Raw genomic sequence first — 14,795 nt, 5'->3', positions numbered from 1 at the left:
AGGTACTATTTGTCAATCTTCGGAAGGAGATAAATATGAATATGCACTGCGATTAAGGTTCCAAGCCTCAAACAATGAGGCGTAATAGGAAGCCTTGCTAGCCAATATCCGCATGTGTAAGGCGGCAAGGGCAACAAAAATTGACGCTTGCTCTGATTCTCAGTTGGTTGTTAGCTAATACCATGGTGAGTATGAAGCCACCCATCCGGCTATAATCAAGTATTTGCAGGCGGTCAAGGTTAAAGCTAGGACACTTAAACAATTTCACCTAAGTCAAGTGCCTAGGTTTAAAAATAACCAGGCGGATGCTCTGTCAAAATTGGCATCCTCCGCCTCCTATGATACGCCTCGGTCAGTCTTCTAGGAAGTAATGGAAAAACAAAGCATATCTGATGATGAGCCCATTGGAGTACTAGACCGAAGTTCTACTTGGATGGATGGTATCCGGGCGTATCTGACAGACGGCACGCTCCCTGATTCACCAAAGGAGGCAGCCGTGCTGAAGAAGCGTGCTGCAAACTTCGAGATGAGAGAAAGAGAGCTCTTTAAGGCGGGGTATTTGAAGCCCCTATTGAAGTGTGTTACCCTAGAAAAGGGGAGAGAAGTTCTCAAAGAGTTGCATGCGGGATAATGAGCCTCTCATGCAGGCGGCGGATCCTTAGCCGACAGGGCCATGCGGCTTTATTTCTTGCCCACTCTTAAGTCAGATGCCATGGAGTTTGTTAGAAAATGTGATAAGTGTCAAAGATTTGACAAGCTAATCCATCGGCCGGCTACTGACCTGACGGCAATACACAGCCCAGTCTTGTTTGCTAAATGGGGCATGGACATTCTAGGTCCGTATACGCCTGCACATGGCAGAAAGCGCTTTATTCTTGTGGCTGTGGATTATTTCACCAAGTGGGTGGAAGCAGAGGCGGTCAAGGGCATCAAGACAAAAGATGTCATCTCCTTTATTTGGAAGAACATTATCACTCGGTTCGGGGTACCTATGTCTATGGTATTTGATAATGGACCTCAATTTGAGATGCCTCAGCTTAAAACTTGGTTGGGAGATCAAGGGATCTCACATTGTTTTGCATCAGTTGGCCAACCCCAGGCAAACAGCCAAGTTGAAGCTTTCAATAAACTCATCTCAGACGGTATCAAAAAGAAAATTGAAAGACCCGGTGGTTTGTGGGCTAAAGATTTAATTCATGTCCTATGGGCCATCTGGACAACTGAAAAGGGGGCAACCGGTGAAACCCCCATATATCATGGTTTACGATGCTGAAGTCGTCTTATCCATCGAGCATTATGAGCCAACTCTTCGAGTCATGATATACAATGAAGAGGCAAACTGGGAGGCCATGCGGTTAGCATTGGACTCACTCCTGGAGTGCAGGGGCAATGCCTCCTTGCGTCATGAGATTTACCGTCTGAGAATGACTCATTCCTACAACAAGAGAGTGCGTAAACGGCCCTTAAAAGTTAGGACTTTGTGTTACGAAAGATAGAGGCAACCGGTAGGGCCAATGAGCAAGGAAAGCTAACTCCCAATTGGGAAGGCCCCTACCGAATCTACGAAGAAGTCAGAAATGGCACCTACCAGCTGGAAACTCCAAACGGTAGGCGGCTTCCTTGGACTTGGAATGTAGATAACTTGAAAAATAACTACTTCTAAGACTTGTAAATTTTTGTAAATAAAAAGCCTATCAATGAAAAAGTTGCCTTTTGTTTTCAAATTGCTTTAATTACTTACTTTGCATATATGTATACATGCGAAATGGTGTGCAATGCATAGACGACCCCTACAATGAATAAAATTAAGCTAAGTTAAAAAAAAATAAATAAATAAAAACCTTAGTGTCTAAAATGATATTTAAATCGAGGCCAATGGCCGGTTGCAAAACTTATTTTATAAATTCGTCTGCTCATATTTGAGTATGGCGTCCGGCGACTCCCCTCCGGGTGTTTTCGTCGCAGAGGGCATTCTATCGTTTGCTCTACCAGCATATGCAAACGGCAAAGATTGAACGACCAAATTGGTCAACTCATAGTTGTCTGACCAAAATAGTCTAAAAGAATGATTAAGCTTAAAACCGAATGTCAAGTAACATCAGTCGGTTAATTAATGAAGTTCTCTTTTAGGCTGTTCAACGAAATTATACCAGTCACCCTATAGACACCCAAATGTGTCTCCCCAAAACCAAACCCAGTGATGAATACCTTTCATGTTATTTGATTATCGAATGAAGCGAAAGTGTGAAAAGTCTAGTGATGAGGATGTTTTTATTAAAATATCTCTTCTTTCTGGTTTTGAAAATATTTCTTTTCTTGCCTTATTTATAAAAAACGTACATTCTAGTTTAGTTTGGTCCATGATAAGGGTCCAATAATAGTGTAGTTGGATGGGGCTTGAAAAGACCTTTCCAACAATATATTATAAGCCCAATTCCGATGAATAGTGAGTAAGTTATGGCCAAAATACTAAAATGGGCCCGGTTTGGTTTTTATATGCGGCCCAATGATCTAGAGGAGAGCCTATTATTAATTATCATTACTAAAGCTATTAGGATTGATTATAGTCTTCTAGAATATTCTAGAAGGTTCTTTTAAATCCTAATGGAGTTAAGATTGATAATTATGTTTTATAGAGTTTGAAATTGAATAAAAACTACTCCTTTTTAGAATCCTTGTTTTGTATGAAGTGGAATATATTCAGATTTTATTTTTGTGCCTCATAATCTTTATCCAAATTTTATATGGTTGGATAGATCTTGAAATTATCTTTCCAATGATATATTAAAATATTAAATCCGAGTTAAAACGAAAAAGATATAAATGGAATATGAAACTATATCCAAAACTGACACCCTTCCACTATTTCGGCCATATCGTTTTATCTACAAAAGATTTTAATCTAATTCTAATTGAGTTGGAAAGTAGACTTCAAGAGCTTTCCAATGACATATTATATGTCTTATTTGGACTTTCGGATCAAAAGATATGATAAAAACAAAGCGCATGAAACTGATTATTAGCGCCTGATGCCAAACATTAGCGCCTGGCGCTAACCTTCAGAGCGCCTGGCGCTAATGACCAGCGTCTGGCGCTAATCGTGTTTTATTCTCGTTGAAACTCTGATTCGTTTTTTTATCCATCCGACTGATTTTCTCTATAAATAGCCTCCTAAAACCTCCGTTTTCAATCATCAATTCTCAACAATAATCAATTCTTCTCATCAACTCTCATCAACTCTCATCAAGAATTTCTTGATTCTCTCTCTCTTTTCTAAACCAACCCTTTTACAAACACAATTCCACATACATTAGCACTAGACACACCTAGCATAATTCGAAGTTGCCTTCGCCCTAGACGTGAAAGGTTTAATATTTCTGAGGGTTTGGTCCCAAATCTTTCTAATATCTATTTCAATTATTTAATTTAATTGTTTTGTTTATTATTTTCTTTGAAGTTACTAACGTGTGTATTTTGTTATTAGTAAGAGATACGAGGCATCCAAGCAAATGCTTTAATTGTTTTCATTGTTATTATGATATAGAGATCATGTCTAGGTTGTTATTTTGATTCCTAGTATCATGTTAGGATGCTTTCTTTAGTATGATATTTAGGGTGATTTGCTTATATCAATTATGATTTCTATGATGCTTCCTATTTTCTTTCCTAATATTCATGTTAGTATCATGTTAGGGCTAAAGATTTGATTTTTATTATTTAGTGACATGCTAGGGTTTGTTATTAATCTTGTTAGTATCATGCCTAGGATCTTGCTATTAATATTATGCTTTAACATGATAATTATAATTATAATTATAATTATAATTATGATTTATGATTATAATTTTATTATGATGATTATTATTATGTTGCTTGATTATATTTTTTGTTATTGCTTGATATTACCTTTTATGCATGTTTAAAGGAAATTGGTACTTGTAATCATGCTTAATAAGATAATTAATAATCTTGTTTAGGGTTAATTTGATTATAATTCAAGTGATCGCCAATTAATAATAGTTTTATTTGTGCATTAATATTCAACCAACATAGATAAACAGGTTTAGGGTTAACCTATTGATTGCATGTTAGTCAGAAAGCGCACATGAATACGACCAGAATAAAGTAGAGGCCTATTATTACGGCAGGTTCAATCTCTTTTAGGTTGGATTTGTACCTTCATCCCCGAACTACTAGTCATGGTTCCAGACCTATTGGAGTTGACGATCTCCTAGATCGTTAAGGGGTGTAACCTTCACCTCGTAAACGGTTTACAAGTTCCTAACACTAGTAGAAAAATACAAATAGGCAACCCCCTAATGGCACCGGTTCAGGCCAAACCGGTGCCAAAAACCGGCCTAAAAATGGGCAGGTTTTTAAACAAAGAGAAATGGCACCGGTTCAGCTCAAACCGGTGCCAAAAATAAAAAGGGCACAGGTTTGAACCGGTGCCTTTACGAACCGTTCTTTAATTATTAAAAAAAAAAACCGCCCATTTAAACCCCCACCCCAAACCCTAAATGCCTGCCCATTCTCTCTCCTCTCCTCTCCTCTCCTCTCCTCTTTCTCTCTCCTCCGCCTCTTTCTCTCTCCTCTCCTCTTCTTTTCTTCTTGCTCACCATCTCCTTCATTTCTTTATCTTTTTGGATCTCCTACTCCTTTCTATCACTAGAAGACCAAAAACAAATCGAAGACAACAACAAATCGAAGACCAAAAAACCGCCAATTTTAATCAATTTCTTGGTTTTTTTTTACCATTTCAATCAATTTCTGGGTTTTTCGATTTGAATTTTTTTTTCAATTTCAATTATTTCGATTTCTGGGTTTCTTTTTTCGATTTTTTTTTCTTTCTATTTCTGGGTTTTGTTTTTCGATTTCAATTTTGATTGTGTTGTTTTCGATTTTTATTTTGTTTTTCAATTTCAATTTCAATTTCGATTTTGATTTTTTTTTTCAAGTTGCATGCGGTTTTGGGGTTTTATTTTCGTGATTTTTAGGTTTTTTTCCAGGGTTTTTTTTTCCATTTCAATTCTCTTTTAATTGGGTTTCTTTTTTCGATTTTGTTTTTTTTTTTCTTTCTATTTCTGGGTTTTGTTTTTCGATTTCAATTTTGATTGTGTTGTTTTCGATTTTGATTTTGTTTTTTGATTTCAATTTCGATTTTGATTTTGTTTTTCAAGTTGCATGCGGTTTTGGGATTTTATTTTCGTGATATTTAGGTTTTTTTCCTGGTTTTTTTTCCATTTCAATTCTCTTTTAATTGGGTTTTTTTTTCGATTTTCATTTTTTTTTTCGATCTCTGGGTTTATTTTATTTTTGTTTTCAAGTTTGTTTTAATCAAATTTTTAATCAATTTCGATTTTGATTTTTTTTTTCTGATTTCAATTTTTTTTTTTCGATTACAATTTTTTTTGTTTTCTGGGTTTTTTCAAATACTGGGTTTTTTTCGATTTTAATTTTTTTTCGATTTCTTATTTTTTTTTATGGGTTTATTCAAATTTTGTCATATTTATTATTGGGGGTTTTATTTAAGCGAATTTAAATTTTTTTATTTTCTGGGTTTTTTTAATCAAATTTAATTTTATTTATTTTCTGGGTTTAATTCTTTTTTAACTGATAGATGTTCTGGGTTTTTTTTTTCTTTTCAACTGATTTTCTTTTTTTTTCGATTTTCTGATTTTTTTTTTTTTTGAATTTTTTTCGCAGCTTAATTATATCATTTTAATCGATTTATTTTGGTTGTTTTAATTGGTACAGGTACATGGATTTCGATCTTAAATTCAAGAATCAAGATACAAGTATATTGATTTAGATGTTGTATGGATTTTTTTTATTGTGAAGTTGTAAATTTTTATTATGATTTATATTGTAATTTTTTTTATATGTTGTAATTTTTTTATTTTGATTTATATGTTGTAATTTTTTTATTGATCTATATTGTAAATTTTTTTTTATTATATATATATTGAACAGATTTGATAATATTGATTGTGATGTGCCATTTATATTTGGTATTCTCATTTAATTTTAGTTTATTTAATTTTTAAGTTTAAAAAAAATAAAAAATAAATTAATTTTTTGACACTTTTGGAACCGGTTAACCGGTGCCAAAAGTGGTGAATTAAATTTTATTGTAATTTTAGGCACCGGTTAACTGGTGCCAATTTCAAGTTTTGGCACCGGTTTGAACCGGTGCCTTTTTAAACAACTTTTTGGCACCCCCCACATTGGCACCGGTTCAAACTGGTGCCTTAGGCCGGGTTTGAACCGGTGCCAAATTCATTTTTGCACGTAGTGTAAAACTTGTTGGCGACTCTTTTGCTCTAGCTTCTTTCCCTTTGGACGCCACCGTACTTTAGTGTATGATCACAGTGGGGTAACAGCTAGGGATAATGCTTGAAATATTTCCTACACACCCAATGGGAAAGACGAAGTAGGTGTGTAGACACCCATTTGTGTCTCCCCAAAACCAAACCCGGTGATGAGTGCCTTTCACGTCAAATCATAATCGAATGAAGCGAAAGTGTGGAAAGTTTAGTGTTGCGGATAGTTTTAATTTCTTTTCTCTTCTCTCTGTTTTTGAAAACTTATTTTAAGAAAACAGACAATCCAGTTTGGTATGTCCATGATATGGGTCCAATAGTAGTGTAGTTGGATGGGGCTTGACAAGAGCTTTCCAACGATATATTATAAGCCCAATTCCGATGAATATTGAGGAAGTTATGGCCAAATTACCAACTTGGGCCCGGTTTGAGCCTTATGTACGGCCCAATGATCTAGAGGAGGGTCTAATATGATTTATCATTCCTAATGCAATTAGGAATGGTTTTAGTCTTCTAGATTCTTCTAGAAAGTTCTTTTCATTCCTAATTCAATTAGCATTGATAAATTGACTTTTGTTGACTTTTTAGAGTTTTAATTAAAATCAAAAAAGCATTTTCAAGGAAAAGATACGATTTTATCCTCCAGTACGGCAAACTTATCTGATTTTCGAAAACGCGTCAAAAATAGGACAAGCGCCTGACGCCAGCCATTGGCGCCTGGAGTTAGGCCTGGCGCCTGGCGCCAATCAGCTAGCGTTGGCGCCAGCTCTGTTTCAGGTGCGCCAATGCTCTGTTTTAATAATTTTATCTTTTTGGCTGATTTTCTCTATAAATAATGTCGTAAAAACTCCGTTTTCATTCACCAATTCTCATCAACATTCATCTACATTCATCAACAACCAGCTTTTCAATTCACCTACAACCAGTTTTCATTAGCAATCATTAATTCTCTCATTCTCTTTAATCATCTCCTCTTACTCTCTCTCTCTCTCTCTTTTTCTAAACTTGCTTTTTACATACAAAATTCCGCATTCACAAGATCTAGAAACACCTAGCCATATTCGAAATTGCCTTCGCCCTAGACGTGAAAGGTTTAATTTCTAAGGGTTTGGTCCCAAATCTCTCTTTCAATTATTTAATTTAATTGTTTGTTTATTATTTTCCTTGAAGTTACTAACGTGTGTATTTTGTTATTAGAAAGAGGTATGAGGCATCAAAGTAAGTACTTTTATGGTTTTAATTGATGTTATGATGTAGAAATCATGTTTATATTGTTATTATGATATTCCTAGTATCATGTCTAGGGTAATTTTAATATTAAATATGATTGTTACGATGCCTTTTATTTTCTTCCTAATATCTATGATTGTTAGTATCATGTTAGGGTTAAAGATTTGATTTTCATTGCTTAGTGACATGCTAGGGTTTGTTATTAATCTTGTTAGTATCATGCCTAGGATCTTGCTATTATTATGCTTTAATATTAACATGAACATGATTATGATTATAATGATTATAATTTATAATGATTATGAATATTATTATTATTATTATTATTATTATTATTATTATTATTATTATTATTATTATTATTATTATTATTATTATTATTATTATTATTATTTTGATGATTATTATTTTAATATGACGATTATTATTATGATTATTATTTTTATGATTATTTTTATCTTTATGACATTATAATTTTGTTGTCATGAAATTTATTATTATAATGTTGCTTGATGCTTATTTATTGTTATTGCTTGATCACGCCTTTATTGCGTGTTTAAGGGAATTTGTACTTGTAATCACGCTTAATAAGATAATTAATAATCTTGTTTAGGGTTAATGTGATTATAATTTCAAGTGATCGCCAATAATAGATTTGTTTGTGCATTAAATTCAACCAACATAGATAAACAGGTTTAGGTTTAATCCTATTGATTGCATGTTAATTAAAAAGCGCACATGAATAAGATCAGAATAAAGTAGAGGCCTATTATTAGGGCAGGTTCAATCTCTTTTAGGTTGGATTTATACCTTCATTCCCGAACCCTACACATGGTTCCAGGCCTATTGGAGTTAACGATCTCCTGGATCGTTAAGGGGTGTAACCTTCACCTCGTGAACAGTTTACAAGTTCCTTAAACTTGTTGGCGACTCTTTTGCTCTATCTTCCACTAGTGGAAAAATTGTCATTCGTAACAAGCTATTTGTAACGGGCAAAGGTATGCCCGTTACATAAAATACATCCGTAACGGTCAAAATAGTAGTTCGTTACAAATATATAATATTCGTAACGGGCAAGATACTGCCCGTTACAAATATATAACATTCGTAACGGGCAAAAAATTGCCCGTTACGAATATTATATTATTCATAACAGGCATATTGTGCCCGTTACGAATACTATATTATTCGTAACAGGCATATTGTGCCCGTTACGAATACTTTAGTCCAACTGTTGGGAAAGGAGCCCATTAGTTATTTCCATTAGGGTTTTCACTCTCCAGTCGTCACCCCTCTTTATTCTCTCTCCTCTATCATTTCCACTCTCTCTCCCCCCCCCCTCTCTCTCTTGCTCACGTACTCAATCGCTCTACATCTCTCATTTCGACGGTATAAACCGGCACCATGGCGCCTAAACAGTTTGTGAAGAACGTCGGGGTGGTTTCATGGGTTTTGCGGGTTTGTTTTTGTGGGTGTAAATCTAGGTTTTGCGGGTTTGTTCTTGAAGAACAGTTTTCGAACACTTTTCTGGCTTTGTGGGTGTAAATTTGGGTTCGTGGTGGTCGGATGGCTGTTGGAAATGTACGATGGTGGTGATGGTAAGTGTACGGCGGTGGTGCTTTTAGGGCGCCTGAAGATTTGTTCCTTGATGGCTTGATTATTAAAATTCTGGTGCCGAAACTGCTGGGTTTTTGTCTTTCCTTGGTGCGACTAATGTTGCGTTTGCCGCTGCTCTTGCTGTTGCCGCTTCCCGTGTTTGATATGGGTTCTAATCGGATTGAATTTGGGTAATTTCTTGATTGTCTTTGGGAATTTCAGATCAGATCAATATTATCTTTTATGTTTTTTTTGTTTGATTTATAATTGAGATCTTAGAATAGAGAAATTTTCCTTAATTTGTATCAATCTAATTACGAATCTGTTATAGTAGTACATATAAATATTTTTTTTGTTGGATGTTCATATTACCTGATTGAGTAATCTGTTGATCTACATTCTTACTTTTAGGTTTACTGATTTGATTTTATTCATTTCATAAAATTATTGATTTACATTGCGATGATTATATGTGTGTGAATTGTTAGTTTTGAAGAATTTACAACATATATGAAATTTCGAGTTTAGAGGAGGGAATTGGGATACAATGCACTAGGAATTTGGAATCTCAAGTTTGTATTTTTATTAATCAAATTGAAGGTGCAGTTTTCTCCTCTGCATTTTTTTTCCCAAATTAATTGATTGATTTTACATGTTTAATTTAATTTTTTCCATTGGGTGGAAATAAAATATAAATTCATAATGTTTTAGATAGATTCGAAGTAAGATTCTAATTTATTTCTTACTGAAGAGTCCATTTGATTTTTCATAAACGAAATCATGGTTAAAGCTGGTAACACGATATTGTAACTATAAAAGAGTGTTATAAATAATACTGTAATTATAACAATATTGAATGGTAAAATATTTATTTCAGGAATAAAAGGGGAAAGTCAGTGATAATTGATCCGGATTTATACAGTCTAAATAAATCACAAATTTGGTGGGCTGTTAAACAAAGGGGTCTTCCCAGTTCCTTTAAGCTGTTCACAGGTTAATTATTCTCTAATCTTTTTTATCTAATTAATTGCAAATTATATATTATTTATAGTTATTATTTATATGAGGTACTCCATTCTTTTAACTCCTATTTTTCTTAAATAAAAAGGAACTAATCTATTACACATTTTTAGTAGACAAAGACCTCGCTAATAAAAATGATTAGGATGATAATTACTGAAGGAAAAGGTTTCATGTGTCAAATCTCACTGCTAATTCTTTTCTACTGATTGATTTCCTAATATATAATTTTCATTTTGCAGTGGTAATGTATTGCGCTTAACACCCCATGATTCTACATCTTCATGGAATCTTCTCTCCCTTGATGAAGATAATATCATTGCTAGTATGTTCGTTACTCTTTTTTAAGCTTTTCTTTTTATTTTTTTTTCGTTGTGTGAATGCACTTTTTTTTCCTCAATTCTTAGCTTTGAGAGTAATTTCAGTTTGTAGCAGCCCAGTAGAGGTTCGAGAAATCAAATATGGTTTGCTTCTTAAAGAATCTTAAACAAGTGCTTCATGGGGTTGGCAAGATGTGTCTGGCCTTGCTTTCAGATGCTATAAGGAGGTTCACCGTTTATTTTGATGCATTCATTTCTGCACTTGCATGACTAGGAAGTGAGTGCAACACTATTAATGAGTAATTAATTGTGACTGCAGGTCGAATCCTTGTTGTCTTCCCTTCAGTTCAGCATTATGAAGGTTTCTGTGAGGGACGGATCAGGGAACTCTTCCAAAGGTAGCTTTTAAATGTCTTGTTAAAATGAAAACATGCCCTTGCTTCTTGAATATATAGCTTCAAAATGCAAGCTCCTGATTTTTTCTTTAATTAGTAAGTTTTGTCACTTAATTGTTAGTAAAATTGATGTATAATGAAATTCAAACTGATGTGCACTTAGATTATTGTTTGACGTGAATGTGGTAGTATGATTTCATTTATTGTTAGAGATCTGAATTCAGATTTTTAATCTTTTCGGCTTTTTGATTGAGGCTTTACCGAATTGAGTAATTGATGCTGCAATATTATTGGAATTGCTTGTTGTATCAATCTTAATTTATGGTTGAATGGATTAGTATAATATTGTTGTGATTGCCATAATATGTATGAGAATAATGATTGGTTTCTGATTATTATGTTGGTGGTTGATACATTAAATAAAGGGGGCGCGTGTTCCATTTAAGTCTAGTGTAGGGATTGATTAATCAACTTAGCTTGTTATTACAAGTTCCTTTTGTGCGTTTAATCTGGTTTCCTATTGGTGATTTTCTTGGAATGATTCTCCTCCATGTTGTTTTGATAAACTTCAGTTGTTTGACATCCAGATCAAAACATTAAATCAGGCTCATTTGCCTACTACATATGAATCCTCCTGAATAATGTTTATTAAACTCTGAGTTGTGTAGGAGATAAAAGTGATTTAAGATTAGAATATTGTGGCCGTGAGAGTCAATATTATGACTATCAAATAAGTTAAAGAGTGTGTAAAACAGTACCAATTTGTTCAATATTTACCCTGATTTTGACAAGGTCACATGTGTTAACTAAAGCATGCTTGTTTATTCTGTCCACCAAGTGTTTTTCACCAGTTTATCATTATCATTAATCTAATAGAACTTTGCTTCTTTAAGACTTCTACTACCCCATGTTTTATTGTAAGGCCCGGGTAAGCCCCCTTGGATCAATCTATGATCGGTTGTGGGATCCACCTCTTGGTTTTCCCAGATTGGTCAGAGGAAGACCTACACAATTCTACTGTCTCCAAACTTGAGGGCCTTAGCTTGCTAACTCGATCTATTGAAGGTAAAGAGTAAACATAGACTTGAATATGTTCAACTAGTACTGCATAATTATAAGCTGGTATAAATAGCTGAATCATGTCAAAATATGTGTTCATCCTTTCATGGCAGCATGTGTCCAACAATACTTGAGTTACTCAAAATTAAAAGCTGAAAAGATAATTTATTTGACGATCCAATCTATACAGATATTTTAGATTCAAAATTTGCTGATGAGGCCCTGGTAAGGATGCATACTATGCATAAACTTACATAGGACAGTAGTTTATTGAACAACATATTGTGGTTATACTGTTGGTGCCTTGCACAGATTTTTGCAGACCGAAATAGTACTGTAGTTACATTTCTGATTAATCACTAGAGTAACCTTTCTTTGTTAATTTATGTGAAGTTTTTCTATGTAGCCTCAATGATGTTTTACTTTTATTTGCTAATCTATGATTATTTTTTTTTTATGTTTTTAGGAGGCAAGAAAGTTCTATTGATGTTGCTGAAGACAGAGACGTTGGTGACGAAGAAATCAAGAATGCAGTGTTAATCCTTTTAATGTTGAGGATAGAGATAGAGAAATGTCCAAGACATCATGTACCAAAAGATTTACTATGGCTCAAGAAAAAGGATGTACTAAGGAAGCATAAGATTTGAGCATATGTGGAAATGAGACTCCGAGAACTGCTATTCACGAAAAGCTTGATGAAGCTCTTGAACAAGAATTTTGCCAACAAAGTAATTGGCAGCATACTTTTTCTTGAACTTTTGACCTTATTGTCTTCATTTAAGAAGGCTCTAACTTATTTTCTAAAATTTTCCTTTAATCTATTTAGTTATGTCTGTTGGTTCAATCAAGAAAATTTTTATTTGAAATCCAATTTGGTGTATATGTTATGTTTGATATTATGTTTGTGGCATGAAATATTTGGATTTGTTATAAATTATTATAATAATTTGGGTGGTAAATAGAAAGAAGAATAGGGGTATTTGTAAATAGCACCTGAAATGCTAGTTACAAATGCCCCTAATTTTTTGTCTTATTCAGAGATTATTCGTAACGGACATATCAGGTGCCCGTTACGAATAACTTTACAATGTCCGTTACGAATAAGTAGTTATTCGTAATGGGCGTTTCAGGTGCCCGTTACGAATAAGTAGTTATTCGTAACGGGCGCTTGAAATGTCCGTTACGAATAACCCATTATTCGTAACGGGCACTAAAAATGTCCGTTACGAATAACTACTTATTCGTAACGGACATTGTAAGTGCCCATTACGAATAAGTAGTTATTCGTAACGGACATTTTTAGTGCCCGTTACGAATAAGTAGTTATTCGTAACGGACGGTGCTCGTTACGAAAAATAATGGTCATCCGTAACGGCCGCATACGTAACGGACGCTGCCCGTTACGAATGGGCCCTTTTTGCCCGTTACGGATGACCTTTTTTCCACTAGTGTTCTTTCCCTTTGGACGCCACCGTACTTTAGTGTATGATCACAGTGGGGTTCAAGCTAGGGATAACGCTTGAAATATTCCCTACAGTTTTTGGCGACTCCGCTGGGGAGGATTTCTATTTTAATTCCTGAATTTGTTTCGGCAATGATTTAGAATGAGTGGATGAGACTCGAAACGTTCTAAGTATTTCATGTGCGTAATTTTGATTAACATTATTGTCATATGCATAAAAAAGATCTCATTGGAAAGACCATCCGTAATGAGTTAAAAACATAGGATTTTACACGTAGGAAATTTGAGAAATATCTTTCACAACTAGGACCGAAATAAAACCGCGTGAAACTGGAAAATTTTATCAAGCACAGAAAGCTGCTGAGGCATGTGGGAAGTAGCGCCAATGACCACAGCATTGGCGCCAGGCATTTAACTGTAGCGTCAGACGCCAGCCTTGGCGCTAGGCGCTACAGCTAAATCCTGGCGCCAGTCTCTATTTGTTGGCGCCAACTTCCCCCAATACCGAGCCAGAAATATGCGTTCTAATTTCGACCGGTTTTTCGTATTGTTTGCTCGATCCTACTTTTTATTGAATTTTTTCTCACTTTTCTGAAACCCATATGTGTTCTACATATGGACATAACCCTCTGGGAATTCATGCTCTATCTACCTGATTGAACGCTCTGTTCAACAAAGGGTACATCCAAGATGTTGAATTCACCAAACCATGGAAGCGAGTTTTTTCTAAAACTCGCGGTGTCCCATCCACTCGCGCCAACCCTTCACGGTTAGGCTTCCGCGCGGTGCATCCGGACAATTAACCATGGACCCTCTATTGGCTAAACCCATATCTCGAACTTTAGAGAACTAGAGCCATGGTTAGGTTGCAAACTCATTTCATCATATTGTGCCTACTTGACTAATTGTGCATTATTTGTTGTGCATATATTCTATATCTCTCTTAACCGTTTGTTTGACTTGTGTTGAGATTAAATAAATTAATGACTTAAAAGAACTTTGCCTAATTAATTAATTAATTAATTAATTTGAGTTAATAAAGTCTAATATTTTAATCGGAATTGACCTTGTACGACTTTAGGCATACCCCAGTTGATTAATAACACCGAAAACAGTCCCAGATTGAAGCTCCAATATTGGCGCCAAAGTCTGAGCTATAGCACTACACTGTGGAGTGTGGCGCCTGGTGACAGCTCTGTCGTTTGGCGCCAAGCTACACAGTGTGACGCCAGTTCTGTTGTTTGGCCGACAGTTTGGATTATTAGTCGAGTCATCACCTACTGTCTAATTAACCAATTTGCTAATTAATTCGGTTAATTTTCGCTGTCAATCATGCCTTGTCGAGTCATTAAGTGAGTCTAGTCACATAGTCTAGCCACATGGTCATAAC

General features: G+C 34.8%; 1 long non-coding RNA gene across 3 annotated transcripts; it reads left to right on the top strand.

Moving 5' to 3' along the window:
• Positions 1 to 8,967: 8,967 nt before the first annotated feature.
• LOC145583646 (uncharacterized) lies at positions 8,968 to 12,837 on the top strand. Of its 3 annotated transcripts, XR_014100311.1 has the most exons (7): positions 8,968 to 9,340; positions 9,638 to 9,749; positions 10,027 to 10,142; positions 10,412 to 10,494; positions 10,595 to 10,716; positions 10,809 to 10,887; positions 12,410 to 12,837. It is a non-coding gene; the product is annotated as an uncharacterized LOC145583646 (long non-coding RNA). The 3 variants fall into 3 exon arrangements; XR_014100297.1 differs by having other exon boundaries at positions 10,595 to 10,887; XR_014100309.1 differs by lacking the exon at positions 9,638 to 9,749 and having other exon boundaries at positions 10,595 to 10,887.
• Positions 12,838 to 14,795: the final 1,958 nt, after the last annotated feature.

Source organism: Chenopodium album, chromosome 1 (genome assembly GCF_948465745.1).
Source record: "Chenopodium album chromosome 1, dcCheAlbu1.1, whole genome shotgun sequence".
NCBI classification, from domain to species: domain Eukaryota; kingdom Viridiplantae; phylum Streptophyta; class Magnoliopsida; order Caryophyllales; family Amaranthaceae; genus Chenopodium; species Chenopodium album.
The sequence above is the reverse complement of the archived record's forward strand: the minus strand, read 5'-3'. Positions and strand labels throughout refer to the sequence as shown.